This window comes from Giraffa tippelskirchi, chromosome 1 (assembly GCF_054371585.1).
Source record: "Giraffa tippelskirchi isolate mGirTip1 chromosome 1, T2T-mGirTip1v1.2.pri, whole genome shotgun sequence".
Lineage (NCBI taxonomy): Eukaryota > Metazoa > Chordata > Mammalia > Artiodactyla > Giraffidae > Giraffa > Giraffa tippelskirchi.
In genome coordinates, this window is record NC_137275.1 from 92,834,280 (window position 1) to 92,852,401 (window position 18,122).

The 18,122-nt window shown below is 42.3% G+C and overlaps 1 protein-coding gene across 3 annotated transcripts in view; it reads left to right on the forward strand.

Annotated features, from left to right (window-relative positions):
• The window catches only part of LOC145531651 (uncharacterized), a 213,527-nt gene extending 195,671 nt beyond the window's left edge, over positions 1 to 17,856 (forward strand). The window contains exons 4-5 of one of the 3 annotated variants that reach the window (XR_014072768.1): positions 11,126 to 11,190; positions 15,557 to 16,662. The gene's annotated coding sequence lies outside the window, so the exon portion shown is untranslated. Of the gene's footprint in view, positions 1 to 10,965; positions 11,191 to 15,556 lie in introns of all 3 variants that reach the window. The other 2 variants (XR_014072818.1, XR_014072791.1) reach the window with 2 other exon arrangements.
• Positions 17,857 to 18,122: the final 266 nt, after the last annotated feature.

Below are 18,122 nucleotides of genomic sequence, written 5' to 3' on the forward strand. Positions count from 1 at the left end.
GTATAAATGAACTCCTATCTGTACCTCCAGACTGCCAGCCCTAAGAAAATAGTGGTTGAGAATGGAAGCTGTGGAGCCAGGACATTCACTTTGCTAGTTTTCACATTCTTAAAAGTACAGGCTAGTCACTGCAGCTGTCTGAGCCTCAGTTTCCTCATTTATAAAAACGGGGCTATAACAGAATGACTGTACCTCATAGGACTAGTCTAAAAGGGTGCATGAACCTTTTAGAACAGGGTTAGTCTAATACATAGTGAACACCCAGTACATATACTTGTATTACTACTATTGATGAGGAGACGGAGGACAGAACTGTTGAGGGATTTCCCAGAAGGCACACAATTAGAAGCAGAGTACCACGGCCAAGGCCATGTTTTTGTTTTCATAGCTTTTGCACCCGTTCTCTAGTGAGAGCTCTTATTTCTTTTCGATATACAAGTGTGTATTTCCTCTGAGCATTGTTGTTATTCAGTTTGGTCAGATTCCTAAGAATATACATATTTTAAAACGGGATTAGCTTGCAGAAGCAGCCAAATGGAGAGCTGGTCAGAGGATTCCTCCTAATACTGATTCAAACATAAATTTTAACAGCGGCTGAATGCATCAAAATACAAGCGCTCTGTTTAGTCGGGTACCAAGTGCTTCCAGCAAGTATTTTTCCTAAGGGGCACCCAGGCTGATGCAACTGCAGTTGCTCTAAAAGGCTATACCATTTGGAAATGAGTGAGTAGTCAGATTTGCCAACAAGCATGTCTACAGTTCTAAATCCATCATTCCAACACTGCTCGTAAAACAAGGTCCAGATTTATTTTGCACTTGGTGTTTGTTCTGCTCATTAATTATATTCATATCTGCTCCTTTGAAGTTATTGAGACTATTGGGAAATGTAAAAGAAAGCTGTATTGATTTCAGTCTTAATATCATTCCATCTTTATTTCCTTCATCTACGAGCTCTCAGGCATGTTGAGTGACATGTGGTGGTGGGTATAGTATGTCGGGCAGAGAGTAGGGCATTATCAACAGAGCCCAGGCTCTCCAGATCTGCAGTCTCTTTGGTGAGAGGGTTTAGATTTAGAACGTCTGGATTGTATTCAACGAAAATCTCCACAGCCTTTCCTTTCAAAATCAATTTCAGTTGTCAAAAAAAAAAGAAGGGGGGAGTGGTGGTGAGTCACTTTGAAATCATATAGCTTATTATTATCATCGTTTTTTAAAAGCTTATTACTATAATTTTTCTCCCAAGGGAGCTGAATTGATTTATAACCCCACCTTCCTTATCTCAACATGTGGCTGAGTTCAGAAGGGAATTAAAATTAGGGGATTTTTTTTTTCCCCTTCAGGAAAAACTGATAGAACACACCCCAGTCTCATTTTCAAGTTGAGCAGGAACTTTTTTTTTTAGCCCCTTGAACTTACTTAAAAAACACACCTACCGCAACTAAGATCATGCCTTTCCCCAAATTTACATATTTTTTCCTGAGTGCTTTGGAAGTGAGATCCACCAGGTAATGGTCTTCACAACCGTGGGATGTAGTCTCCACACAGCACTGCAGTTTATGCTGGGTTGAACATAACTTCTTTGAGAGCAAATATTCTTATCCAGGGGCTTCCCAGGTGTCTCTTATGGTAAAGAACCCTCCTGCCGATGCAGGAGATGTAAGAGATGCAGGTTCAATCCCTGGGTCCGGAAGATCCCTTGGAGGAGGGCATGGCGAGGAGGGCATCCCACTCCAGTAATCTTGGCTGGAGAATCCCATGGACAGAGGAGCCTGGCGGGCTACAGTCCATTGGGTCGCAATTAATCAGACATGACTGAAGCGACTTAGCACGCACGCATTCTTATCTGATTTATTCACTGTTGTATCCTAAGCACCTAGAACAGTGTCTAACTCTTGGAGGTGTTCAATATTTGTGGCATAAGAGAATGAATGAGGAAGTAACAGAGAGTGAGAGCTAGGAGTAGGGCTGTGGTGTCAGATAGACAGACCTAGGTTCAAACTGTAACCTTGTACTGTAACCTTGTACTCATGGGCTTGGTGGCATTGATTAGCCTGCTTAGCTGCAGCATTACCATCTGTAAAATGGGTGTAAGGATAGTGCCTACTGCTTCAGACTGTTGGGAGGCCATGCATGGGAAAGGCTTACTGGCCTTCTGAATATGTGAATTCTCCGTACATGGTTCATATTCTTGCAAATCCTCCAGATCTGGACACAAAAGTCCCTTGTGAGTCCAGATATTTGGGGCCCATGAAGCACAATCCCAAACTGCACTTCACACTAATACATAGAAAGCAACTCTAACTCTTTGAAAAGGAAAAGACCCCCGTCTTCCTGGCGTTTTCAGCCATGGTGGACGCAGCCTCTTCTGTGTCCCCAGCAGGGATGCAAATCACTCCTGGGCTAAGAGTCTGTGTCATGTCATCCTAGGCCCAGCAAAGAGAGAGGAAGAAACTGTTTTCAGCTTGGATGACTGATGGCCTGGGATTATTATTCTTCGGGTTCCAGGACACAGTGCTCCTATTATTTCCAGAGAGTTTTCATTTATTTTTTCAACGTTGAAAGCTCATGCCAGTGTGGTGGTCTGAAACCTCATGGCAGCATATATATGAGACGATCATGTTCCATCTTTGGTTCCCTTACACAGGGTGCTACTGTTGCAGAAAGGAAGTTCCAGGGGTAACTGTTCCCCTGTGACTCCGATGTGGTCAGCGGAACTGTCTTATGCAAAGTAGGCTTTGAAAAGGTGTTTGCTGGCTGGGACACAGGGGCTGCCATTCCCAGCTGGCTTGTTTGCCCATCCCGGCCAGTATCCTGCCTCTCATCGGTGCCAACATCTGATATGCCAGAAGAAGACAGATCTTCCCTTTAGCTCCCTTTCCATGAACTGAAAGAAGCATCCTCCTCCCGCCTCTTCTGCCCTTTAAGGATACACTGAGGGAGCGAGACGTGGGTATGGCCAGAGCCGAATGATGGAAAACCACTGTAGTCCATATGTGCTGGGATGGGCGGTCGAAAGCAGAGGAGGATCTGATGGATTGGTCTGATGGGATCGGGGGTACAGAATGCCTAATGGGGTGAGATGGGTTTCCCACACACATGAAGAGGGCAGGTGTGAGGCAGGAACACTTAAGAATAGGGTAGAGATTGGGGTAAACAACAGAGTAACACCTTCCCCAAAAGGGATGGCCACTCCTCAATTTTAACTCATTGTGTGTGGGAATTCAAGCCTGGTGTGGCCAGCCCTTTGGATTTTTAAAGCAGATAATCCTTTTTGTCTGTGAAATCTCTGAAGTTGTAAACATTAGCAACATATTTATTATTATTTTCAAGTGGCATACCGACCAAGTAAAACATATCTCTGGGACTTTAGGTTTCTCTGAGATGGACATTTATTCTGTAGTTATCTGCTGGGTACCTATGATGTGCCTGGCACTGTATTAGGAGCAGCAGATACAAAAATGCAAAAGACATGGTTCATATTTTCAAGTATTTTGTTAAGTAAAGGAGACACAGAAACAGATGAATGCATAGAAATTGCTGGAATGGGATGAAATGATAAAGATCAATGAGACAGTAAAGAAAGGGACCCATCTTAGTTTCCAAGGCAGGAGGTCGTCAGAAGAGGTTTTAGCTACTGGAGAGATGGGGAAGGTGGTGGTGATTAAGGGCGTTCACAGCAGAGGGAACAGAGAGGCATAGGTAAGTGTGGAGCATTCACAGCACATTTGGAAAACCAGGAGTGGGCTTGCTGATCTGAGTGCAAAGCAAATAGCAGGTAATGAGGCTGGCGCTGCCTGGGGCAGTCTGAATTTTCTGGGTCTCAGGTTGATCCAGAAATGTCGGAACACACTTCCACTTAACTCCAACTCTCCCTGGGGCACCTTGGCTGCCTCAGTGACCGATGGGGAGCCCACATAGATATGTTTGCCTTTATCCATGTCCAGCCACATCTGCAGCTGTTCCGTCTCTCTTCACCTTCTGCATTTCTTGTCCATGGCAACTGTATCCATTCAGCATCTGGGCTCTCCAGTACCCATCCATACCCAGCATCTGTTTCCAGTTGTGCAGGAGTGCAGCCTGGCAGCAGCACTGCTTTCACCAACAGCTAAAGCTAAAATTCTAATGTTAGGTAATTGGTTAACGTCCCTCAAACTTAAAAAAAAAATCTACTAAATTCATATGGAAGTGAAAAATCGCTCAGTTGTGTCTAATTCTTTGCGACCCCATGGAATTCTCCAGGCTAGAATACCGGAGTAGGTAGCCTTTCCCTTCTCCAGGGGATCTTCCCAACCCAGGGATCGAACCCAGGTCTCCTGTATTGCAGGCAGATTCTTTACCAGCTGAGCTACCATGGAAGCCCCAAAGCCTTAATAATCTGTATGATACATTTTACTGGTCCTGTCTGAAAAGATGTTTCTTTCATTGTCTTACCTTTTATCCTCCCACACAGAGCTGTTACAGGTCATGAGACCATTGTCCTGATTGAAATAGATGTATATTCCCTTTCCTCTCAAAGGCTGGTACGTATAGGGCAGTGTTGCACAGAAGTTGAGGATCTGACTCTAGTCCTAGGGTTGAAATCCCAGCTCCACATCTGACCTGCTATGAGAGCCTGGAGTGACAACTTCATTGTTATGGTTTGAATGGTGATCCCCTGCCCCCAATGAAAATCTGTGTTTTGGAGCTCTAATCCTCAGAACCTAGGAACATGACTGTATTTGGAGACAGGGATGAGAAAGAGGTGATTAAGTTAAAGTGAGGCTGGTAGGGTGGGCCCTAATCCAGTCTGACTTGTGTTCTTATCAGTTCAGTCAGTTCAGTTCTGTCACTCAGTTGTGTCCGACTCTTTGCGACCCCATGGACTGCAGTATGCCAGGCCTCCCTGTCCATCACCAACTCCCAGAGTTTACTCAGATTCATGTACATTGAGTCAGTGATGCCATCCAATCATCTCATCCTCTGTCATCCCCTTCTCCTCCTGCCTCCAATCCTTCCCAGCATGAGGGTCTTTTCAAATGAGGCAGTTCTTCACATCAGGTGGCCAAAGTATTGGAGTTTCACCTTCAGCATCAGTCTTTCCAATGAATATTCAGGACTGATTTCCTTTAGGATGGACTGGTTGGATCTCCTTGCAGTCAAAGGGACTCTCAAGAGTCTTCTCCAACACCACAGTTCAAAAGCATCAATTCTTCGGCACTCAGCTTTCTTTATAGTCCAACTCTCACATCGTACGAGACTACTGGAAAAACCATAGCCTTGACTAGATGGACCTTTGTTGGCAAAGTAATGTCTCTGCTTTTTAATATGCTGTCTAGATTGGTCATAACTTTCCTTCCAAGGAGTAAGCGTCTTTTAATTTCATGGCTGCAGTCACCATCTGTTGTGGTTTTGGAGCCCCAAAAATAAAGTCAGTCACTGTTTCCACTGTTTCCCTATCTATTTGCCACAAAGTAATGGGACTGGATCCCATGATCTTAGTTTTCTGAATGTTGAGCTTTAAGCCAATTTTTTCACTCTCCTCTCTCACTTTCATCAAGAGGCTCTTTAGTTCTTCTTCACTTTCTGCCATAATGGTGGTGTCATTTGCATATCAATATTGTTTTTGATGTTTCTCCCGGAAATCTTGATTCCAGCTTGTGCTTCATCCAGCCCAGGGTTTCACATGATGTGCTCTGCATATAAGTTAAATAAGCAGGGTGACAATATACAGCCTTGATGGACTCCCTTTCCTATTTGGAACCAGTCTGTTGTTCCATGTCCAGTTCTAACTGTTGCTTCCTGACCTGCATACAGGTTTCTCAAGAGGCAGGTCAGGTGATCTGGTATTCCCATCTCTTTCAGAATTTTCCACAGTTTGTGGTGATCAACACAATCAAAGTCTTTGGCATAGTCAATAAAGCAGAAATAGATGTTTTTCTGGAACCTTCTTACATCTGGAAGTTCACGGTTCACGTACTGTTGAAGCCTGGCTTGGAGAATTTTTAGCATTGCTTTGCTAGCGTGTGAGATGAGTGCAATTGTGCGGTAGTTTGAGCATTCTTTGGCATTGCCTTTCTTTGGGATTGGAACGAAAACTGACCTTTTCCAGTCCTGTGGCCACTGCTGAGTTTTCCAAATTTGCTGACATATTGAGTGCAGCACCTTCACAGCATTGTCTTTTAGGATTTGAAATAGCTCAACTGGAGTTCCATCACCTACACTAGCTTCTTTCATAGTGATGCTTTCTAAGGCCCACTTGACTTCACATTCCAGGATGTCTGGCTTAGGTGAGTGATCACACCATCATGGTTATCTGGGTTCTGAAGATCTTTTTTGTACAGTTCTTCTGTGTATTCTTGCCACCTCTTCTTAATATCTTCTGCTTCTGTTAGGTCCCTACCATTTCTGTCCTTTATTGAACCCATCTTTGCATGAAATGTTCCCTTGGTATCTCTAATTTTCTTGAAGAGATATCTAGTCTTTCCCATTCTATTGTTCTCCTCTATTTCTTTGCACTGATCACTGAGGAAGGGTTTCTTATCTCTCCTTGCTATTCTTTGGAACTCTGCATTCAAATGGGTATATCTTTCCTTTTCTCCTTTGCTTTTTACTTCTCTTCTTTTCACAGCTATTTGTAAGGCCTCCTCAGACAGCCATTTTGCATTTTTGCATTTCTTTTTCTTGAGGTGGTCTTGATCCCTGACTCCTGTATAATGTCTTGAACCTCCGTCCATAGTTCATCAAGCACTCTGTCTATCAGATCGAGTCCCTTAAATCTATTTGTCATTTCCACTGTATAATCGTAAGGGATTTTATTTAGGTCATACCTGGTCTAGTGGTTTTCCCTACTTTCTTCAATTTAAGTCTGAATTTGGCAATAAGGAGTTCATGATCTGAACCACAGTCAGCTCCCGGTCTTGTTTTTGCTGACTGTATAGAGCTTCTCCATCTTTGGCTGTCCTTACAAGAGGAAGGAATTTGACACACAAGGGGCCAGGGATTTGTGTGTGCAGAGGACAGACAAATAAGGACGAAGGGGGGAGGTGGCCACCTGTGAGGCTAGGAGAGTGGATTCAGGAGACACCAGCCTTGTTCATGCCGTGATCTCATCCTTCAACTTGATCTTCCAGCCTCCAGAATGGTGTGAAAATGCATTTCTGTTGTTTCAGCCACCCAGTCTGTGGTATTTTCTTACGGTAAACTAATATATTTACCTTTCTAGGTCTGTTAACTTTTAAAACCTCACAGGGCTTTTAAAAACATTAAATGAGTTAATATAAGGAAAAGAGTACCTGATCTACAGATGCATTTAAGTCTTAGCTAATAGTAGTAATAATATTATTAATATTAATGGTAATATTATTATTTCTAATGGCCCTGAGTCAAAGAAAAGAATGGGTGAATAAGAGGGTGTCTTCAGCTGGCCCACACCCTTCCTTCTCCAGCTCTGTACCTGAAATGTGCAATTTTTACAGGAGGATGAAGTAGATCAGATGAAAAAGGTTAAGAGACATTTTGGCATGTAGGCATTTTAAGTGTGGACTATTTTTTCTTCTTTGTAGTAACTGCTATGTGTAATTCTAGAATTTACTCTCATGTTGGTTAGAATAGGTTTCCTCTCTAGATTGAAGTAATAATAATCTCATTTGCCCCAACTCCAAAGCCCTTTGAAGTTAAACACAGAGAAAGAGGACGGCAGGCCCACTCAGTAGAGATTAGATCTTGTTTTAAACACTAGCTGCTCTGAGAATAATTTTCTTAATTAATATTCACAAGATATCATACACTTGAGACTATATTTTCATGTAACCTACTTGCATATAATTGTTCTTCGCTAAGGCTCTTCACTACATCTGTATCTTCCTTTTGTGTCAGTGTTCGACAAAATCATTTCCATCTAAAAGCAGTGCTGAAGGGGGTTGGGAGGCTCGTCGGGTCTCCCCTTCTGTGTGAAAGCTAGCACACATGGGCTTTCATCTCATTCTAAAGTTAATATTGTTTCGTGCTTATTCCCATCCTTAACTGGATGCACATGGCTCCCAGGCCCCCTCTCCCTTCTGGACCCAAAGCCGAGACATTCTCAGGTGATGCCCTCTCGTCGTCTCATGCCATATAGCAGAGAGTTTATCGAAGCCCCCTACAGCTTCCATTGGCCCAGGGGCCTTCCAGCCTCAAAGGTGTCACATCTGCGATCAGTCACAGCTTTCCAGGTTATCAGTGCCCACCTGAGACAGGTGAGCAGATATCCTCAACTGCAGGGACTTCGGGTTATTCCAGGGTTGCCTTGCCCAGAGATTGGTGAAAGGAGCTAGAATGACTTGCAAAGAAATCTTTCTGCTTGTCTGATTTTAAAGCCTTACAAGCGTCACATACAGTGTGAGTAGCTAAAGAATTGTCTACCTTTTAGACACATATTTTTAAAAGTTTAAACAAATTTGCTCAGAGTCACAGTGGAACTCAACATTCTGTAATAACCTATATGGGAAAAGAATCTGAAAAAGAATATATGTATATGTATATATCATGTCGGAGAAGGCAATGGCACCCCACTCCAGTACTCTTGCCTGGAAAATCCCATGGATGGAGGAGCCTGGTAGGCTACAGTCCGTGGGGTTGCTAAGAGTCGGACATGACTGAGCGACTTCACTTTCACTTTTCCCTTTCATGCATTGGAGAAGGAAATGGCAACCCACTCCATTATTCTTGCCTGGAGAATCCCAGGGATGGCGGAGCCTGGTGGGCTGCCGTCTATGGGGTTGCACAGAGTCGGACACGACTGAAGCGACTTAGCAGCAGCAGCATATATCATGTACAACTGAGTCACTTTGCTGTACACCTGAAGCTAACACAACATTTTAAATCAACTACTGATGGCTCAGATGGTAAAGAATCTGCCTGCAATACAGGAAACTCGAATTTGTTCCCTGGGTCAGGAAGATTCCCTGGAGAAGGGAATACTACCCACTCTAGTATTCTTGCCTGGCGAATTCCATGGACAGAGGAGCCTGGTGGGCTATAGTCCATGTTGTCATGAAGAGTTGGACACAACTGAGCAACTAACACAAAGCAACTATACTCCAGTATAACATGAAAAATTTTTAAAAATCACAATGAATCTTTTACATTTGAAAGCAAATGCCTCTTATAGTGAGAGAGCACCCCCACACCACACAAACACATACACACAGTACTTGGCAGAAATATTTTTTGCTTGCTTTTGCTTTTGTAGGTGTTGTATATCATTCTTAAACAGCTGATAACAGTTCTACCATCAAACGGTCAATGTTTGAGCTAACTCTTACAACACATTACCTTTACTGTTTTAAAGGTTTAAAATACTTGAATACTTTTACATAATGTGTATTTTTTTTATTGTTGTCCTTCAGTTGCTAAGTTGCCTCTGACTCTTTGCAACCCCAGGAACTGTAGCATGCCAGGCTCCTCTGTCTTCTACCATCTCCCAGAGTTTGCTCAAACTCATGTCCATTGAGTTGGTGATGCTATCTAATCATCTCATCCTATGCTGCTCCCTTTTCCTCTCACCTTCAATCTTTCCCAGCATCAGGCTCTTTTCTAATGAGTCCACTCTTCGCATCAGGTGGCCAGGAGCATCAGCTTTAGCATCAGTCCTTCCAAGGAGTATTCAGGGTTGATTTCCTTTAGGATTGACTGTTTCAATTTCTTTGCAGTCCAATGTATATGCTGAAAAAAAGTGAAAGTGTTAGCCATTCAGTTGTGTCTGACTCTTTGCGACCCCATAGATTTTAGCCTGCCAGGCTCTTCTGTCCATGGAATTCTCCAGGCAAGAATACTGGAGGCGATAGCCATTCACTTCTCTGGAGATCTTCTGGACCCAGGGATTAAACCCAGGTCTCCTGCATTGCAGGCAGATTCTTTACTGTCTGAGATACCAGGGAAACCCAGTGTATGTGCTATTATACACCAAATACAGTATATACTGTATATATCTGTGCCAACTAAAGAATGTTACTCACCATCCAGCTCTACAAGGGTTGAGTTGTTTGCCACTGCAGTCACTGACCTTCAACACCCTCTGAAAGGAGTTCAGGGCAGAGATCAGGAATGAGGCACTCTGTGTTCTGGGAAAACTGACAGAACAGGCCTTCAGATAGTTAGATATTTTCAAGAGAAAACTTTAATAGTTTTCCAATGTTTTGCATTTTCCTATACTTAGAAAGAAAAGCACTAAAACTATTAACTAAAATATGTCTTCCTGGTGATGACGAGCAACCTTTGGCTGAGTTTTGTGCTTGGTTGCACGCATGTACTCCCTTCACCAAAATCACAGGGGGCAACTTCTCAGAGCTCTCTGAGATGCTGTCTCCCAGGCCAGTCCTCAGTAAGATGCTGAATAAACACAACTCACAGCTTCTTCTTTGTGTTTTTTTTTTTTTTAAACTAGGCTTCTCTTTTAAAAAAATTATTTATTTATGACTGTGCTGGGTCTTCATTGCTGTGCGTGGGCTTTCTCTAGTTGCAGCAAGCATGGGCTACTCTCTTGTTGTGGCGGGCAGGCCTCTCACTGTGGTGGCTTTTCTTGTTGCAGAGCATGGGCTCTAGGGCGTTTGGGCTTCAGTAGTTGTGGCACATGGGTTTAGTTGCCTTGCAGCATGTGGGATCTTCACTGCTGATCAGGAATCCAATCAGTGTCCACTGCATTACAAGGCGGATTCTTAACCATTGATCCATGAGGGAAGCAGCTTCTATCTTGTACATTTTAAGTCAACATGTGTATATTCATCTGTTATCTGTCTATCATCGTTTATCTACATATATTTCCCTCCCTAGATTCAGTAACTGCAAGATCAAATTTCTTTAGTGCTAATAGATTATAAATTCTTACATTGGGAGGATCAAATATTTTCAAGATATTTTTTTGCTTGTTTCATAACTTCCTGTTTGCTAGATTTACCTGGAGTGTATTATCTGCTAATAATTTTCTCTTTGAAATCATTACCCACCTAGGAATTTGCATGGAAGACATGACCTAGAACTGTTTCTGCACCAGGCTGAAGTTACCACTGTCCACACTGCATTGTGTGTGGCAAATAGTCCATGCTTTTTGCTACATGGGCTCCTGAAGCTTCACTGTCTTAATTAAGCCCTGTACCTTTTTCTGTGACAGCATCTCCTACTATTCACCTGTGTGGCCAATGAAGTAATCCTTCCACCATTTCCAGACCTGTCCAGGTAAGCATTCAAATATCATGTGCAAGACAATTCACAAAATAAGAAAATACAAGTGACTGAAGTGTAGGGATGTTATTTGCTCAGCCTCACTCAACTGAGATTCAATATGTCAGCAGTTGGATGGTCAACGATTAAAAAGTTTGGCAGCATGGCATGGAGGCGAGTCTGTATAGATGGGCACTCTCCTGTATTGCTGGGAAGGGTATATCTGGTACCATTCTGATGCAAAACAATTTGGCAGCATCTTTAGAACTATAACTGCATGCATGCTTTGACCAGCAATTTTATTTCTAGGAATTTATCCTGTAGGTATATTCAAATATGAGCTAAATGATGTATTTAGATTATTCACATAGCATTATTTGTGACAGAGTTTGGAATGTTCAAGAGTAAGGAACTAGTCATGGGTAAACCTATGGCTGATTCATGCTGATGTTTGGTAGATACCAACACAATACTGCAAAGCAATTATCCTTCAATTAAAAATAACTAAACTTTTTTTAAAAAAATTAATGAAAAAGAGTAGGGAACTAGTTAAACTCTGGGACATCCGGCCAAAGGACTATAATGTAGCTACAGAAGAGAATGAGGAAATTCTTTTCTGATCTAGAGGATCTTGAAGATATTCTTATAAGGGGAAAAAGCAAAGGGAAAGTGTGAGGGTGAGTGGGAGACAGATTATAAATACACGATTGCTTGTATATACAGAGTATTGCTGGAAGGATTCTCAGGGAACTAATTATACTCATTCCTGGGAGTGGGGGATGGTGCTGGGTAGCTTGGAACAAGGCTGGTAAGGAAACTGTCACTGTACACTCTTCTGTATCTTCTGGGTTTTAAAATATATGAAACTTTCACCTACGAAAAATTGGAAGTGAAATAAAAATAAAACCATCAAAGTCATGCACCACATCTTGCATGTTCATTTCTCTGATGCACAAATTATTTGAAATGTAATAAAACTAGAGAAATTAGAGGAGAAAAATCAAAATTATTAAAGGACCTTGGAGAAATGACTCTCTAAGAATTGGGCTCATTTAGCTCCTAAAAGAAGAGGCCTGAGGAAGATTTATAACCTTTAATAACAAGTCCTGAAATATTCATAAGTAAGTTGATGGCACAAAGTTGCTGCTTTCCTGCGCTGGCTGTTAACATTAAAGTTTTGAATGAGAAAAATATAGAAATCCCCAAGTGAGATACCAGATCATCACTTACAGGTTATCTAAAGGAAAAAAAAAATTAAGAATTGGCTTTACAGTTTTGGATTCCCTCAGCCAAAGGCCCAAAGTGGGTTAGCGAGTGTAGGAGAACGGGAAATGTTGTAAGAAACTCTCCATTCAAGAGAGCTGTGATCCCCACTCACTCTAACGCAGGGGTGCATCTCCTCCCTGGATTTTAGGAGAAGCTGCCAGGGAAAGGGTCAGAGGACAGAGTGGGCTTGGGTCTGGTGCCTGGGGAGATCTAGAGGGAAGGAGAAAGCTGGTGAACGGTTCTGATGGCAGCTTCGGGAGTGTGATGCTGAGCTGGGAATGGGCTGTGCATCTGATTTCTCAGGGTAAGGATACCTGAGCGCTTCGCAGGGATTAGCTGTGGGCTACATCTGACAGGAGGGGTGCACTGTAGCCTTGTCAAATCTTACACAAGAGGAACCCCCGGGGGAGTGGGGATTCCAGCTGCAGGCCCATGGGGAAAGGCTGCCAGTGGGGGTTGCAAGGCGGCGGATCTCAGGGATGGGAACCTTGGAAAGGGTGAGCGGCAGGCATCTGGTCTTGTCAGAGTGCACAAAGCCAGAGACCACAGAACTGTTCCCCTGCTTTCCTGGACGACCCTGCCCCTCTGTCAGCTGGTTGGGGTTGGTGTGAGTGACCCAGGAGTAAGAAAGGAGGTGAGCAGAAGCCACCTCCGCTCCATTCCTTTGGGGCTGCCAGCCTCAAACCACAGACCTCAAGAAGCAGAAATGGGAGAACCAGTCCGGTCTTCAAGTCAAAATCCAAGAATTGATTTTCAACATGGCCTGGATACCTTCTCTTTACTTATTTGGAGTGAGTGGGAACCACAGGTCTCTTAGTCATTTTAGGATGGCTTGTTATTCCAGAATGAGTAGAAAATTATTGGGGCCTGAGTTGTCATCAAGTGGCAGTGTGTGTATGTGTGCTCAGTCATTTTAGTCGTGTCTGACGCTTTGTGACCCCACGGACCCACCAGGCTCTTCTGTCCATGGGATTCTCCAGGCAAGAGTACCGAAGTGCATTGCCATTTCCTACTCCAGGGGATCTTCCTGACCCAGGGATTGAACCCAAGTCTTTGGAATGCAGGCGGATTCTTAACCTGACTAAGCCTGGGAGCCCCCAAGTGGCAGAGGAATAAGTTTTAAAGGAGACAAGATTTGAGGAGACAGAAGTTTTAAAGGAGAGATAAGAATAAGATTAAGTTTTGGTTTTCTTCCATGGGACAAGTACTTATTGCGTTGGTGAGATTTATTTTCATAAAATCTACAGAAATTAACAGAAAGTGCAGTCAGAGACAGGGAGGCAGATTGGACACCATAGAGAACTTTCTCACTCCAAAATTTATAAGATATGAACTTGTTTACTATGGGAGATTGTGGTATCTTTCTACTTTTTTTTTTTTTTGAGATACTTTACTAGTACTATCTTCTTTCTTTTCTTTCTTTTTTACAATTTTCTTTTGAAACAAGTTTCTTAAAAAAGAATTGATTTGAGAAAAATTAAGTGAAAATTAGAATGAGCTAAATGAAAATTTGGCCCAATTCCTGAAGATGGGAAGTAAATGTGGTTTGGAAAATACTGGTCTAAGCAGAGTATGTAGAAAAGTCAGAAAGCAAAATGCTATGGAGTGCTATTTCAAGCAACCACAAAGGAAGTCTGTAGAATTTTCCTTACTTAAAGTTTTCTCATGATTAGTTCAGAATAATCCATAGATTTCACTAAACGATAGTTTCAATCAGTTGAGTCTAATGGCTAGCTCAGAAATAAAGGCAAGAAGCTGCAATATAGGGGTCAAAAAAAAGCGGGGGCCAAAAAAAATCAAAGCTTTAAAATTAAAACAAAGTGAAAGAACGGAAGGAAGGAAGGGACAGAAGGAGGAAGAAAGGGAGGAAGGAAAGAAAGAAAGAAGGAGAGAGAGAGGAAAATGGGTTCTACACAGTAAAATATAGATTGTGAGCACTCTGGCTCCTTAATTTCACTTTGATGGTTGGCGTTACTTCATAAGACAGTTCGATTTACACTCTTGGTTTAAAATATTAATTAAGCTCTCTGACTCCATAATTCTGGGCCTTTAACACACAGTCATTGTTCAGTTTTCCCTGTTATACATTAGAATGTACAGACACTATGATTTTATTTAGTTAATTTCAAGATTAAAGATTTCCTTAATTGTAGTCTTCTGTTATTTCTTTGTAGTTGCTAAAACTGCATGCTTTATAGCTCAAGGGAAAACTTGTACTATTTGAGTCTCTGTTAAAAGTAAACCATGGGCTTCCGCTTTCAGGAAGATAGAATAGACATGCTTCTCTCTATTCCTCCCACTGGGTACAGTTAATACCCCAGCATTGTATATACAGCAAACCTAAGAAGACTCTGAAAGGTGGAGACACGAGGGAAAACCAGCTAAACAGTTTGGGACCCTAGATATAATGCAGTGGTGAGTTCCCTGGGTTTTCTTCTTGCCTTATATATCCTGGACTAGGCGCTGAAGAAGTCAGCAGTTGGAGATACCAATAGGCATAGACCAAAAAAAAAAAAAAGCACAAAAGCTGACTGTCTCTAACCATTGGTCTAGGAATGGGGAAGTGTAGCAAAACAGAAAATCTTCAGTCAATAACTTCTCTGCTCCAGCCCAAAAACTGTGGGAAAAAAGCTGTGGTCTTCACCCCCTCACACAATAGTCTAGACAAAGTGGAGAGCCTAGACATCCTCTCTCACCAGCCTGTGATGAGACACCCGACTCCTGTGCCAAAATGATGCCAGAGAAGGCCCAGTAGGGAGTGAGGACTCTCCCCACTGCCCAGAGGTGGCGAGGCCACTACCCCCAGTGGTGTCAGTGGAGGCCACGCAGAGGGCAGTGGGAGGTGCTCCTACCGCTCCCAGGCAGGGATCCATGGAGGCCTAGTAGAGGGCACAGCTCCCACCTCTGCCCAGTAGTAATTAGGACTATCAATAGAGGCCAAGAGGGAAGCTTGGATGTCTACTCCCCTGGGTAGTAAAAAGGCAATGCTCCCTCTACCCATGCCAGAGAGGAGTCACAGGCAGCTAAACTAGATGCTTAAATAAGACCCAGAGTCTCATCTAATGCCTAGGTTTTGATTTTAAAAATCACTATCTTTCTCCTTTATCTTTATTAGAAAATCACTTCCAGTGAAAATCAAGATCCAGTAAGATTTCAAATCGAATAATATAAGACAATCAACAGATGCCAACACTGAAATGACACAGCTGTTAGACTTATTTGACATAATTTTTAAAGGAGCCATCATAAAAATATTTCAGTGAGCAATTATGAAAATGCGTAAAACAAATAAAAAACAGAAGCTCTTTGCAATGAAATAGAAAATGTGAAAATGAACCAAATGGAAATTTAGAAATGAAAAATACAATAGCCAACAACAGCCAAACTCTATGGATAAGTTCAACAGCAGAATGGAGGGGCCTGGGTGAAGAATCAACGAACCTAAAGCTCAATCAATAAGGAAATATCTATTCTGAACAACAGAGGAAAAATAGACTGGGCAATAAACAAAAAAGAACAGAGCCTTAAGGACCTCATGTAACTATATGTAAAAATCTAATATTTCTGTTAGCAGTGTTCCAGGAGAGGAGAAAAAAAGATGAAAACTTCCCAAATTTGGTAAAAGACATAAGTCTATAGATTCAAGAAGCTGAATGAAGCTCAAATAGAATCTCCAAAGAAATCTATACCAAGACACATCACCATCAAACTTCTGAAGCAAAGGAAAAACCTTGAAAACAACCCAAGAGGAACAAAACCTAACCTACAGTGAGTGGAAAACAATTCCAATTTCCATTTTTTCCGATGGAAATCAAAACCTTTAGCTCACAAGATCCACCCATTATGAAATATAATTTTATTTTACAAAGTGTTTCTTCATTGCCGGCCCTACCATATGACCCAGCAATTACACTTCTGGGCATTTATCCCAGAGAAATGATAACTTGTGTTCACATAACAACCTGTACATAAATGTTTATAACAGCTTCATTTGTAAAAACCCCAATCTGGAAGCAACTCAGATGTCCTTTGACAGATAAATAACCAACTGTGGTATAACCATACCATGGACTACCACTCAGCAATAATCAAGGTACAAACTAGTCATTCACTCAACAACCTGGATGAATCTCCAGGAAATTATGCTGAGTGCAAAAGCCAGCCCCCAAATGTCATTTACTGTGTAATTCCATTACATGAAGTGTATTTTTTTTTTCTTTTGATGTGGACCATTTTTAATGTCTTTATTCAATTTGTTACCATATTGCTTCCCTTTCATGCTTTGGTTTTTTGGCCCTGAGGCATGTAGAATCTTAGCTTCCTGACCAGTGATTGAACCCATACCCCTTGCACTGGAAGACGAAGTCTAAACCACTGGACCACCAGGGAAGTCCCTATATGACATTTTGAAATGATGGAAGTATGCAAGTGGCGAACACAGCAATTGCCAGGGGTTAATGAAGGGGTAGTTATAGGAGGAAAGTGGATTTGGCTATAAAAGGGCCATATGAGGGATTCTTGTGGATATGGAATGTTCTGTCTCTTGACAGACTGTATCCAGCCTCCTGGCTGTGATATTGCATTACGGTTTTGCAAGATGTTACCATTGGGGGAAACTTGGTAAAGGGTACCTGTGTGTGTGCTGTGTGCTAAGTCACTTCAGTTGTGTCCGACTCTTTGAGACCCGATAGACTGTAGCCCATCAGGCTCCTCTGTCCATGGGATTCTCCAGGCAAGAATACTGGAGTGGGTTGCCATGCCCTGCTTCAGCGGATCTTCCCAACCCAGGGGTCAAACCCACATCTTTTATGTCTCCTGCATTGGCAAGTGGGTTCTTTATTACTAGTGCCAACTGGGAAGACCCAAAGGGCACATAGCCTCTCTCAATATTATCTCCTGAAACTGCACATAAATCTGCAATTATATCAAATTTAAAAAGTTTAGTTAAAATCAAAATATTGTATCATGTGTATGAAGTGAGTGAAGTTGCTCAGTCGTGCCCGACTCTTTGCGACCCCATGGACTGTAGCTTACCAGGCTTCCCTGTCCATGGGATTCTCCAGGCGAGAATACTGGAGTGGGTTGCCATTTCCTTCTCCAGGGGATCTTCCCCACCCAGGGATTGAACCCAGGTCTCCTGCACTGCAGGCAGACGTTTTACCCTCTGAGCCACCAGGGAAGCCCCTATCATGTGTATAAGCTCCTCAAATTCTAGCAGGCTGTGTGCCCAGTTTAACAGAGATTGCTTCTGGGGAGATGGATGTGTTCCTCTGAGGGTCATGGGGTGGTGAAGACAGGACTCTTTCCATTTTATTTCCTTATGAATTGTTTGAAAATAAATTTCTGAACAGGAACATGTATTACTTTTCTAATGGAAGGAAACAAGTTAATAAAATTTTAAAAAAGTAAACCACATTCACTTATGATTACTTAAAGAAAATCTTTTCTGCACTTCCCCATGTTTAAAAAAAGTTTCTTGGCACAAGCAACCCTGGTATTTAGGAAATAAATTGAGTTCAGTTTTTTAGAGAGGGAAATCTTCAATTTAGCTTTTCTAAAGAGAAACTCACCCCAAAACCTTTAGCTCCCAAGATTATTAAATATAATTTTATTCCACAAAGAGTATCTCAGATATCTCAACACAATCCCTGACAGAAAGTGTCAAGGGTGGTTGGATATAT